The sequence below is a fragment of the Lissotriton vulgaris genome, chromosome 1_1 (genome assembly GCF_964263255.1).
Source record: "Lissotriton vulgaris chromosome 1_1, aLisVul1.2, whole genome shotgun sequence".
Lineage (NCBI taxonomy): Eukaryota > Metazoa > Chordata > Amphibia > Caudata > Salamandridae > Lissotriton > Lissotriton vulgaris.
In genome coordinates, this window is record NC_141685.1 from 1,414,623,374 (window position 1) to 1,414,637,696 (window position 14,323).

At 43.1% G+C, this 14,323-nt stretch overlaps 1 protein-coding gene across 1 annotated transcript in view; it reads right to left on the reverse strand.

Annotated features, from left to right (window-relative positions):
• The window catches only part of LAMB4 (laminin subunit beta 4), a 790,532-nt gene extending 784,729 nt beyond the window's left edge, over window positions 1–5,803 (reverse strand). Inside the window, exon 1 of the mRNA XM_086967212.1 lies at window positions 5,744–5,803. The gene's annotated coding sequence lies outside the window, so the exon portion shown is untranslated. The remainder of the gene's footprint in view (window positions 1–5,743) is intronic.
• Between the last annotated feature and the right edge of the window lie 8,520 nt (window positions 5,804–14,323).

The window sequence follows — 14,323 nt, forward strand, 5'->3', positions numbered from 1 at the left end:
ACACATTTCCAGCTGTGCCATAGGCGACGTCTGCTGCAGGGCCTTGGAATGCGTTTGTTGCATTCTTGGCCTCTGCACAACAAGCAGCCACCTGCGCGGGCCCGGCATTTTAATTGTTGCAGCGCCTTGAGTGAAAGCGAAGTGGACGCATCCATTTCAACCTCAGGGGGCTTCTACTGCACTGAGGGCCCTGGGCGTGGCTGTTAAAAGGTTAATAGGCAGGCAGATGTCGACAGGCCTCTAGTGAAACTGAAAGGCATGGTCCCTGACAAGAAGGCAGAGCTTAGGGGTATCTGACGCCTGGATGCAACGAATACTAACACTGTCCCAGACCCGGCGCCCTGTCATAAAGTCTCCCATTTTCCCAGTGGCCTTGTTCGCCTCTGCCAATGTGCAAGGCAGGTTCACAACAGTGATTTTACAAGGCTGTTGTGAGCACAGGCTGCTTTGATTTCTGCACACAACGCTGTGCAGCATCCTTTAGATGTGTTTTGTGCATCTGCCCTCAGGTGCAGATGAGCCTAGGTACTAATGAGTTTAAGTGAAGATTTCATAAAGCCGCTTGATCACTCAGCTGTTCAGCACCACTGCCAAGCACTTACAAACCACGGGCAGATTTACAAGAAAGTGACTCAGTGCGGAACGCAAGCCATTTAGCTGCACCGCACTTAGGGGCTTATTTACAAGCCGCTTGCACCAATTTGGCGTCATTTTTAACATGGGAAAAGTGATGTACGGGTGGGACAAGGAGCTTGTAAATAAGGCCCTGAGTCACTTTCAAAGCACAGGGGTGCGACGTATTTACAACAATATGTTGCATCTCTATGCTTCCCCCTGTGCTGGCACCCAAACTGCTGACATGCGCCGGCTCAGGCACCCTTGCATCATGGTGCAAGGATGCCTGCATCGTGGGGAGAATCTTTTTGTTTAGGAAGCGTTCCTTTCCTGAACAAAAACAATCTGAAATGGCGTTTTTCAACTTCTATGTGTGCTGCATTAGCACACATAGAAGTTGAAAAACAGCATTTTTTCAATGCTTGTTTATGTGCAGTAAGGGAACCCTTCCTGGTCATAAACAATCATTAGAGGTGTTTCCTCTTTCTTTGTGTGCTGCAGAATGCAGCACGCATAGAAAGAGGAAAAGAAAGTGAGGAGAAATTAATACATTTCTCCTCGTTTCTCCCCTGTGGAGGCGCAGCCTTCACACTCATTTCCAGATTTACCATTCCTCGTAAACCTGGAAATGCCTCTGGTTCCATGGGTGTTGCGTGGGAACACCCACAGCAACACCCAAGGAACACCCCTTTAACACTAAGTGCTGTGTGCAAAGGGGCCAAATATACAAGGACAGGAAAAGTCATGCAGGGTGGCTTTTGCTGTCCTTGTAAACATGGAGCAGTAGAATGCGCCACCCGTACGACACAATAAGTGATGCACCGGTGGTGCAAGGGGCTTGTGAATCTTCCCCCAGATGTTTGGAGCAGTATGTGCCACAGAATGGCAGCTCAGACATGGGTTGACATTCAGTGCCGTGCAAGCATATGGAGCTATGTGACAGACTAACAATCAGAGCGCACTGACATTGACGAGGGTGAAGGCAAGAAGTCCTCGTGATATTACTGGAATGGGTATCGCATTAAGGAATGGACGCCTTTCAGAGGCAGCATTTACAGCCACTGTCTGGATTTGAGCGCCAGACTCGGTGAATTGATAGGAAACAGCCAATGGTGCATGGAATGATGTAAAAGAAATGAGAGAGCGTTGGTTAGTGACTTCCCTCATCAAGGCACATGTGGCACTTTACACAATGTAAGAAGTGAAGTGGCACTCAACACAACACAAAGAACATGGCACAGCACATCAACTATTTCAAACTACAGCAAAACACAATGCAGCACAAAATAGCACAAACAATACAGTCACGGAGGCACTAGGTATTGGCCAGGTGGGCAGCTGTAAAGGGCCCCATCCTCAGGCCACCAACATGGGGCCTGCACTAGTGTAACACAGTCAGGCCTGGTTCACTGGTCCTCTTCTGGCCCCAGCTCATCCAATTGAGAGAGAGGTCTCATTACAATTGTGCCCACAGTGGCCCTCTCCCCTGGACCTCGCAGTCATGGTATACACGTCGAGGCCTAGTAAAGAGGGGTGCGCTCCCATAGTCCCAGTTGCGGAAAGACACATTCTGCAGGCTTGTCCTGCATTTTCTGTCCTGCTGCCCATACAGAGCCACCACCGGACGCCCATTGCCACTCACTTTAGTTCCCCCCCCCCCCCCCCCCAGTTTTGTCCCTCGCAGCAACTCTCACACCTTCAGCCCTTTATGACCAGTTAAAATGGTGCCTGCAGGTGGCTGAGAGGGAGGCGTGGTAGCTCATGGGGGGTCTGCCCAAAGCTGTTTCAGCATCTGAATCATTTATTGAGACTCAAACAGCCATGAACGTGTCACGTTGTATGCAAATTAGAGACGCCTCACACATTCTCTTTCTGTCTGGGGACCCAGAATCCTAGACCTGACCTGTCCCTGAACACAACATATATATTTCAGCACCGGACACATAACACAATAGAACACAACACATAATACATTTAAAACACAATAGCACACAATTAACCTGTGTATCAAAACACGTAACACATTACAGGACAATTAACACAAAAACACAATACAATCAACACTCAAAACGTAACAAATATATTATAAGATGCCACTTTTAAAATGGTACATGCAGCACAACACATGCAGCACACCATATATAGCACAACATAACAAAGATAATGATTCATAAAAAATATTGTACAGATAAAGGAACAAATATGCCACACTTAACACATATGGTAAAACAAAACAATGACACCAAACCACAAAAATGCAAAAATATTACGAAATTACATATATCACACAACAGAACACCTGTTTTTTAGTGCGAACAGGTAGTGCTTAATTTGAGGGGGCTGTTGCAGGTAGGGCACACCCACACTCATTTTAGGGGACCGGCTCTTAGTATTGATCCACAGATTTTGATCCAGAGAGAAAAAACACAAAAGTGGGAAAGGAGGAGGAAAAGAAAGAGGGAAAAACAGTGACAATGGGGAAAAGCAGGGATGAAAAAGAACCTTGAATAGTGAGAGAAAGAGGAAGGAAGTGGATTAAAGAGGCATGAGGTGGGCTCAAGACCACACAGCGTCTGTATTGGCACCGTGACCTTCAATATCTTTGGCCATGGGCTTCTGAGATAAAGTTTGGGCCCTGTCACCTATTACCTTACAAATTAAGCACAGACAGCAAGATTGGCGAATGCTGCTTTGGGACACTGCCTTTCTAATTTTGACCCTGCATTCAGAGGTAATTTGATATGCAGAGGTGACAGTAAAAAGAAGAAGGCTGAAGTCGGCGTTGCTCGTGCCTTCTTTCCCGAAAGGACACCAAAGTCAGCTGAAGAGTATGAAAAGGCAGCTGTGCTCCCAGGCAGCTGAGTGTTTCTGCCAGCAAAGCGAGTCGCTTAAAAACAACCTCAGACCTTTTCTGTGTATTCACTAAACGCCTAGACAAGTCATTGCATTAACAGTCAACGTCTACTTTGTTAAAACATAGTGCAGCGGTAGAGACTGAAGGGTAGGGCTGGCCTTATCTATCCACCCAGTGTGCAAGCATTTGAGGAACCCCCACACACCACATCCCTGTCCCTGGAGGCTTGCAGGTGGTCCCTGGACCTGAAGAACCTAAATGGCGTCACAGTGGCGTAACACAAAGTGATGGGGCCCCTCTTGCAGAATCCACTGTGGCTCCTGAGACTCCTATGTCTCAGTTTCTTGTAGTCGCGGTCGTCCCTAAATAATACAGACACAGAAAGTATTTTTAAAAGGCCAAACCATCCATGTTCTCATTAAGTGGTTTGAAGTTAGGGCCAAGGGATGGAATGCATAGCGGGAAATTTACTAACATTTTGCTCTGGGTTTGCTTCACAAAAGTGACACAAGGTCAGCACAAAGTGTAGTATTGGGATTTACTTTCCAACGCAAAGCGTGATTTGTAGCCTAAAGTAGCACAAAGTAGCGCTATGTGCTACTTTGCCCCAAGGCGGCACTCCATGATTAGTACACGGCGTTCCCATGCAACCACCTATGGGTTTTGATGAAAATCTCTGTCTCTTAACATTAGTAGACCGGGATTGGTACCCAAAACGTGTGCCTCCTCGGGGCAGGTGTAAAGTTTGAGAATACTCGTTTTTTCATAACTTGTACAACTTTGCTTGTGTACCGCACTGCACAGCACACATACAGAGTGGGGGAAGTATTAAACTATGCCAAAGCATAGTAATTTGTAGTGAAAGGGTCACCTTCCAATATTAAACCCATGCTTGACATCACACATGTTTGTGCGTTGGCACAAGGCAACCTTAAATTCGCCAGGGTGGTGGGAGCATCAGCGCCTTGTCTTAGTAGATATGGTGCTGTCTGCTTTCTCCTTTTCATGCAGTGCAGCACAGCAACGTTGGATCCTGCTTCGTGGTGAGTGAAAATTGGTACATTTGGCCCATAGTGTGCATCTGGGGATGCAATTTTGAAATTATATTTCCATATTGAATTCTCGACTGGTGCCAGTATAGTTTTAAAACATCCTTTATAAGGAAGAACTAGTGCAAAATGTAATTTTGGAACTTCTCACCCACTGTAAATATCATTCTTGCACTTGCCTGGTGGTGCAAATTTCCTTGAAAGGCTATATTGGTACCAGAGATATGCATGTAATTTAGAAATCTTGTAAAACTGGCCAGGCACTAGGGCGATCATGGCCATTTTGAAATGTTGCCTACAATTATGAAAAGTTCACCGACACCAGGCAATCCTCATTTTCAGAATTGGTGCAAATCTGCACCAGTGCATCCTACATAATCAGGAAATGTTGCAAACTGCACTAGCACACGCACAATTTTCGACATCTCAAAATATTATTGCAAAACTGCACCAATAGAGTCTATGCAATTTGGAAATTTTGGAAAACTGCACCAACGCAGTCTCTTCAATCTGTAAAATATATAGTAACAGCATCAAGGCAATCTATGTAATCTGTAAAAGGTACAAAACTGCACTAGAAGAATTAGTAAAATCATTGCAATCGATAAATATTGTTGCATAACTTCACAGCATAAGGCTGTCGATGCCATCGGGCAATGTTACAAAACTGCACCGGCGCCAGACAAATCTGTGTAATGTGGAAATGCTGCAAAACTTCACCACCACCAAATTAATTATTGCAATCTCTAAACGTTGCAAAACTGTGTCAGATGCGCTGCAAACTGCAGCAAGGTCATGAGGTAGCAGGTAGATCATAATCGCGTGCATTCAAGCAGCTTCCTACCATCCTGGAAAAGAGTCCCAGCAGGACTAGCTCAATCGATCCTACAACATTACAAGGACAAAAAAAAGCTCCGAGCACCACCAGCAGTCTAAAATATATTTATTCACACGGAACACCAGGAAAAAGTACCCAAGACACATTCTGTTACACTTTTTTTTAAATAGTAGGGCAACGGATGGTTGGGAACATTCTACGCCGTTTAAACGTTCCAGTAGCGTTTTAACGCGCAAATATATATGGTGCACCAGATATCAAAGCACCGTGCGAACCGCCAGCGCTGCACGCACGTGCTCTGTGCCGAAACATTCGGTTATTTCGCTGCACTTATCACTAACGAGAAATTACAGTCCGGCTGTGGAAAGCGCACCAGAATAAGCTTACCTTGGCTGTAAGGGGGGAGGTCTGCGTGCAGGAGAGCTCCTTGGAGGGCGCAGAGCATGTGAAGACATACCCAGGAGAGAGAACACGAATAAAGCGAGGAATACTTTCCCCCAGGCAACTAAATGTTAAAAAAACAGAGTGACTTCAGAAACAAGCCGGAAAGGTGATTTACGTGATCTGCGCGTTTTGTTTCAGGTTCATTGTAGGACTTGAGCAATGGGAAGAATTCTGTGCTAAAGACAACGTCATGAAATTCAGAAATGGTTTCCCCAATGTCATCAAATATTTATTTATTTACTAGCAGATGAATTCATATATTTATTTGTCTTTCATTTGGCACAGAGTGCTCCCTGCCACCCGCCAACCATTGCAGAGTGATAAAAACGTCAGTAAAGTAGTTGTGCATAAACTGATAGGCTCTACCAGTGGTAAACTGTGGTCTCTGCTAGGTGCTTGACTTTCCTCAAGTATCAGCAGTACTTGTGATTAGACTAGTATCAGTGAAGAGGATAGCCACTAACTATATTGGGGGAAGGAACAAGAAGGGGTCGGGCCAACAGGTGACGCAACCTACAAATCGCTAATAATCACCTCAAATTAGCAATCCTGGATTAAGAAAAATATACATCTGTAGCAACCATAGAAATTATTCCATTTTAGGTACCCCATATGAGTGTCCAGAGATGTGTATCAGCGCATGCAATGCAAAAAGTTCCCAAACATTTTAAGAAGAACCCTGGCACCTACCCGGGTGACATGCTTCTTTCTCAGGTCTCCTTATTCACCAAGAATTAATATAATAGCAAAATGGCTTCCTACACGAGTAGGAAGCTCTCGTAATCCGTCAAAGTGAGGTACAGATCATCAATGCATCTCAAGTACCCTTTTACTCTTACGAGTTCCTAAAGGATGGTTAAAAATAGCATGGCTGATGCATAAGAAGGTAATTACTCCTGCATCAATCTGGCAAACATGTTTCTACCTAATGGCCCGATGGGTCCATGGCATTCATCAGACCATGATCCCTATTTATTTAATTTAAATATCCCATTAATTCAGACAACAGTCAAACTATCTCGCAAATTTGGGCACATAGAAAGTTCTCTTTTATACTCATGATTAGTAGTTCTTCTTGTGAGGCTTGTAGGGAGACACATAGTTATTTAATGGACAGACACACTGGGCAAACTGGAATTCTTAAATCAAATCAATAGAAAGAAATAGAGCACACAAGGTAGAGTAACTAATTACTACCTACCCAAAGTAAAAGTGTCACTGCAAAATAACTTATAATCACCTTCACAGTGACTAGCAACTAAAAGCTATTTAATCTGTAGCAAGGCTTGCGGCTCCATAAAAAAACACTGGAATGAATAATTGTATTTATTAATACTATCTGTGGTTATAAAACACCTAGAAATGTAATTCTTGGACCCTTTGTAATATTTATTAAAAGCCCAATATACTGGTGAAGTTGAAATATTAATAAATACGAAAGAACAGATACCTTTAAAAAGTTACCTTTTCTCTGTCTAAAGTCTCTGGAGGCTAATTTGCATTTGCCGGCAGCTGCAGCCCTCCGAGCGCTTAAGACCTGAAGGAGGTATGAAAACTGCTCCCAGAGCAGAGACAGAGGCCCAAGTGTAGGAAGATGTTTCTGTTCTTCTGGCAGGATCGCCATTTGAGCAGTGCCCAGATTAACTTCAAAGGGGCCTCCTTGTCGTGACCCGACAAGGTGGGCGACTGACAGTAGGGCGTTAGGACCCTGTGGGTCCTTAGGGAGAGTGACCAGGTCACCGGACACCAGATCCGGTGACGAGACAGGAAGCAGACAGACAATGGCAGGGACGAGGAAGGACGTGCTGACGAGCAGCTGTACGAAATGCAAATAAAGAAAATACCCGACTAACCTGCGTATTGTGTTTGGTGTGCCTCCCAGCAAATAGCATGAACACGACAACTGGCGACGAGGTCAAGAGACGGATTGACGCGTGTCCATCGAGGCGAAAAACAAGGTGCACACCGTGGATGAGCCAATAGCGGGAATCAGATGGAAAAAAGAAGCAGCACCACGGGAGTCCACCCCAATAGCCTCCGAGAGCAGATCCAGCCGACGCGGTAAGCGCTGAGAACAAGAGCGCGATTAGAAACTAGTGGCGCGAGCTCTCGCGAGAGTCTCGGCGGCCATTACAGAGTCAGGCGGCTGGGCCAATCAGAAGAGAGAACTGGAGTGGCGGCCATTTTGGGGACAGACAGGCGAAATTTCGATCGCGAAATCTCGCGAGAACGACGACGGCGGCCATTTTAAATGGGACATTGACGAAAGTGGCCATAAGAAACAATAGAGGCAACCATTTCAAGGCCAGGCGAAGAGGAAATCAATTGAAACAACACTAAAAAGAGACAATTAAAGAAACCGAACAGAAAAAGCAGACAAAATAGGTAGGAAGAAAAGGAAAGGGACAGAAAGATCCCCACAATAAGAGAATAAAGAGAAATACAAAGGAACAAGGTGGAAAGTAAAGGAAAGGGACAAGAAAAAGATCCCCACAATAAGAGAATAAAGAGAAAAACAAAGGATCAAGGTGGAAAGCAAAGGAAAGGGACAGAAAGATCCCCACAATAAGAGAATAAAGAGAAAAACAAAGGAACAAGGTGGAAAGGAAAGGAAAGGGACAAGAAAAAGATCCCCACAATAAGAGAATAAAGAGGAAAACAAAGGAACAAGGTGGAAAGTAAAGGAAAGGGACAAAAAGATCCCCCACAATAAGAGAATAAAGAAAAAAACAAAAAAAAAACAAAGGAACAAAAGAAAATAAAAGAAAAAGAGAGAAGAAAGCACAAATAAGGCACAAACAAAATGAAAGAACATGGCTGAGACCAGACAAAGCGTACAATACAGCAGACCACTACCATTTAGCGACTCAGAGCCACAGGTGGAAATCAGATGGGAGAATTGGATCGCTAAATTTGAAAGGCACATGGAAACAACTGATGTGGTAAAAGCTAAACAACTGGGACTGTTCCTAAACCTGGTAGGAGATCAGGTAGATGACTTTTTAGTAACACTACTAACAAGTGAAATAAAAACATACAAAGGGAAACAGAGAAACATTAACTTCGAAAGGGACAGTTTTAACACAACAGAATACAGCAAGGCTGTCAAAGACAGAAGGGCGTCAGTAACAGCAGTGGATCACCTGGCGTATTTCAACCAGAACCTATGCACCGAACTCACCGTGGATGCCAGCACAGTGGGACTGAGTGCGATACTGGCACAACACAACAAAGGCAAGGAACCACCACAATGTGTCATGGCACATGGGAGCAAAAGCCTGTCAGACGTTGAGAGAGCCTACTCTCAGCAAGAAAAAGAGAGCTTAGCCGTGGTGGGGGCATGTGAGCACTACCACATGTTCATCGACAGGAAGCAATTCACGAAAGTAACAGATCACAAGGCCTTAGTAACAACATATTGCAATCCGAGCACCAAGATATCACCACTCTTAAGAGAAGAATTTAGCAGGTCCATGGACCACCTGGGGATCAAGCAGCTGAAGATAACGCCCCTGTGACCACAGGTCCATGGGAGGACAGAACTATTTATGGAGACAATCAAGAAAGCAATTCAAACAGCAAAGCTGACTGTAATATCGACTGGGAAGACACTGTGCCAGGTGTTAGAGGATTACAGGAATACCCCTCACAGCTCCACGGGTCAATGCTCATCCGAACTGATGCTAAGTCGGTTGAGCAAGAGGAGCAAAAGTTCAAAAAGATATCAGGAAGCAACAATGAAAATGAAAGCCGATGCGGATCAACGGAGACATACGTCCGCATCGAAACTGAATGAAGGAGACCTGGTGGTGGTGAGACAAAAACAATATCGAAAATCGGACAACCGGTTCGCCAAAGAATCATTGGAAGTGACGAAAGTGAAAGGATCGATGATAACGGCAGCCTCCGGCCAACAACGAATCACAAGAAACAGCTCGCACTTCAAGGAGCTGAAGGCGGAAGAAGAAGAAACGGCAGCGGCAACTGCAGCAGCATAAAAGGAGGAAGATAGAGGACAAGGAAGCAATGGAGACACAAGATCACGAAGAACATGCAGTAAACAACCGAGACTCATGAAGAGATGTAGAGCGACCGGTGCTCTCTCTCTCTCTCTCTCTCTCTCTCTCTCTCTCTCTCTCTCTCTCTCTCTCTTTCGTTCTTTCCCCTTCATCAATGTAACTGTGAATGAGGACTGTCAATGGTGGGCGATAGTGATTATGATAAATGTGTCATGAACATTTGTTTGCAACAAGGGGGAAGATGTCGTGACCCGACAAGGTGGGCGACTGACAGTAGGGCGTTAGGACCCTGTGGGTCCTTAGGGAGAGTGACCAGCTCACCGGACACCAGATCCGGTGACGAGACAGGAAGCAAACAGACAATGACCAGGACAGGGACGAGGAAGGACGTGCTGACGAGCAGCTGTACGAAATGCAAATAAAGAATATACCCGACTAACCTGCGTACTGTGTTTGGTGTGCCTCCCAGCAAACAGCATGAACACGACAATCCCCTGTCGCAGTCGGATATCAGATAGCACCTGCACATCACCTTAATTTGTTCACCCATTGGCTTTTTATTAAAAGAAAAAATCCCACTTGGGGGATTTGTTTTTGAAAATAAAATAACTTTTGAAACTTTGTATTTTGACTCTGTCATGTTTGATGGAGACTTACAGCAAATTTCTAATACATTGGCATGAATCGCCTTGACTGCAGTTGCTGTCTGTGATAGAAATGTCCTGTACACTGATGGACAATTCAAAATTTTGCAGGGGTTACTCTGTCAGATCGATGGAGTAATTTACTCTATTGCCTTGATGGAGTAAAAACCATCCTTCAAAATATGAATCAGCCCACTATTACGAAGGTAAAATCTCTGACCGGGTCAAATCTGGTTGGCTTTACCAACCTGCTCTCCATCATGGTCAGCATCAAATAAATCCCTGATGATTAGATTTGGCCGGGGGGTGAGAAAATAAAATTCATTCCCTCTACTGAAGGGGTCCGACAGGGCTGTATTATGGCTCCTTTTTTGTTTCTAGTTTACACAAATGGGTTGGAAATATTTTTGTTGGAAAAATGCTCAGATTTTCCAAAAGTAAATGCAAACACATACCTTTGTTGTCTTATGCAGATGACACTGTGATAATGACCCTTACTGCTAATAGTATGCAAACCTGTCTGAGTGCTTTCAATGATTTTATGCAGGATCTAGATCTCAGGGTTAATTTCACAAAGTCTTTTGCTATGGTCTGCGGCCCCAAAGGGACAAAAAAACGTAGGTATACGGTGGAAAACACGACCATTGAAAAGGTTGACAATTTTAATTATTTAGGAAATGTATTTAATAAAACTCTGAGTTGGGACCCGCTAATTATGTCACGTGTCCAAAAGACAGCACGATCTATAGAGGGCTTTTTTCGTTTCTCAAGTAAACTGGGTCAAAAACCAATTGCCGAAATGAAGATCTTGTATAAAGCAAAATGTTTGCCTGTTGCCACTTATGGGGCCTTGGTATGGGGGACTCTCACAAATGTGACAAGATCCAAGTTATGGAAAACAAGTTCTTAAAGCGTCTCTTATCACTTCCATCTGGCACTTCTAATATCTTTTGTCATACTGAGATGGGTATATAATTTGTTAGTGATATTATTCATGTCTCTCCTCTACTTCTATGGGAGAAAATCTGGCAGTCTGAAGATTTGCAGCTTTCAAAACAAATCCTACAAGATTGCATCAAACTTCATTGTGCAATACGGATCCCATAGTTGTTATATGTGAGGGAAACTTTCCATAAGATTGGTTTGGGACACATTTACGAAAACCCGGAAACTATCAAGAAAGATACAAAGAGGTTAATTAAAAATGCCTATCGTACCACTTTGGGAATATTACAAAATAATGTTCAAACATTTTACCCTAGTAGGAAAATGCAGCATCAGTTCTATTTATCATTTACTATGCATACCCAATGGCGTTTCTTTCTGACAAGACTGCGATTAAATACAGTGCATTTATTATTTGCCTTCCCGAAACAAGGGGGTTGGTGTGGGAGGCTACCCCCCTGTCCATGTGATAGCAAAGCTTCTCAATCTACTTTGCATCTTGTCCTTTTTTGCACTTTGTACAAAGACCCAAGAATCCGGTTTATCAAACCGGTCCTTTTGGACATCCAACCGTGTAACTACAAAGAGGGTTATGATCATCTGACATCCCTGTCTACTGCAGCTATATGTAGTGCGATGCTCAGTTTTATTAGATTGGCACTTACCATTAGAAAACGATATTGATTAGTTCTGGGGGGAAAATTATGTGATTATTTGAAGCCAGTTTTTGATGATTTAAAATGCACAAGCACTTTTATTGGTACTCATTGGCTCCTTTTTCTTTTTAATGGATTGTAACTTCATTTTTTCTTCTCTTTTTTCTTTTAAATTGATTATTATAATTGTGGTTGATAAAAACAATAGTATGTTGATAATCTGAATCTGTAGATTAGATCACCATGTGTAACTGTATGTTTTTTATAATAATGTTTACTTTTTGTGATTCTGTTGATGGATCGAAATAAAGTTTTTTATGATGATGATGAAATCCCTGGTATACCACGACCAGTTGGCCCACATTGGCGCTTATTGCTTTTAGAAGCTATTTCTATTTAAAATTTTAAAAATTCATACCATAGTTTTCCTTAATTGGATTTTTGTTGTTATGGTGTTACTGTGTTCATTACATTTTTCTATATTTTATCAATTGACGTGGGATTTTCATTGTGTTGTGTTTTTGATGTTTTAGCAGGTTTAGTAGTTCTACTTGCTGTACAGTCTTTCTTAACTTAAGCATGTCTTCTCTGTGTCATAGCTAACAGGGGTTAAGCTCATGTTTAACTTACTGAAACCATTACCAGATCTTACATGGTTGTGACATTAGTAGTTCTACTTGCTGTACAGTCTTTCTTAACTTAAGCATGTCTTCTCTGTGTCATAGCTAACAGGGGTTAAGCTCATGTTTAATTTACTGAAACCATTACCAGATCTTACATGATTGTGACATTATGACCATCCACCCCAGCTAATAATCCACTTTCTCACAGTCTGTTTTTATAATCATAGCGTAAAATTGTAGCCCAGACTACAAAACTGACATACAAAAGCTTCATTCAGGTTCTAGCCTAAACTTCTTTCCCCGTCTGGTTTTCATCCACAACAGCTTTGAACAACCCTGTACTTTTTATCATGTTTATTTGCGAATTACCCAGCTTGTTTACTGCCTCTAACCATACGTACATTAAACATCTCATCACTGAAGATATATCTGTATCTGATTAACGACAAAGTAGCATCTTGTTGGACCATACCAAGATTACTTACCAAGAAGCTGCTGTGGTATGCAAACCCGCTCTCCTAGAAAAAGAGTTGTTATAGTACTGTTGTAGGAAGCATTAAGCATCTTGGGTCAGATGCACGACCATTAGAAATTTCCAATGTACAACTGTTTGCGATTCTCAATGGGGTCTCAAATTGCATGCCTCATGAATATTAATGAGGCACTCGCAATTTGTGACCCCAGTGAGAATGGCAGGCCCTCCCAGGTATGGTGGCCTGCTGGGCTCAGCAGACCTCCACGTCTGGGACTGCTTTTAAATAAAGCAGTTTTAAAAAAAATACTGCCCGTTTTCCTTAAACGAAAATGGGATGCATTTAAAAAAAAAACTTAAACGTTTTCATTTCATTTTCTAAGGGCAGGTAGTGGTCCCTGGGACCACTGCCTGCCCCTAAAAAATATTTTCTCTTGCATTTGCAAAGGGGAAGGGGTCCCCTGGAGACTCCTTCCCATTTGCGACTGCATTACCACCCTCTTGAAGAGGGCGGTAAATTGAGAGTGTTTTGCAACCGCAATAGCGAGCGCAAAACATTCATAGATAGGGCTGCGAGGCATATTTTGAAAGGGACGCCCTTGGAACGCCCCTTCCTAATTGTGAGTCGCTAAACACTATTTTGCGAGTCGCAATTTATTGCACCTCGCAAATTAGTGGTAGTACATGGCCCACAGGGATTTTGCATGTGCAAACGGGTCAAAAGCCCGTTTGCGCATGCAAAATCCCGTTGTACATCTAGCCATTTATTCCAAGCATATTGAAACTTTACCGTTGAATATTTGAGGTGACTTCCATTTTTTGTATAAATGCATTTCAAATTATTTAAATACATTAACATATTAATCTAACCAGCTGTATACATTTGAACTGATTTTATAGTTTTAGTAGTATGCATACCTAATGCATCTTGAGTGCACCAGTGTTCATATTGAAAACATTAATGGTCTTAAATTTACTCTTCCACAAATCCTGAACACATCTGCATTCTGCAGCATGATTTCCTTAAGTTTCTTCAATAGTCTTGCTTAATAAAACAAAGATCAAGGAAGGTCCACCTTCTTTTTGTAAGCTCAATCAATCAATCAAAACATTTCTAAAGTATGCTACTCACCCGTGAGGGCCTCAAGGCGCAAGGGGGGCAGC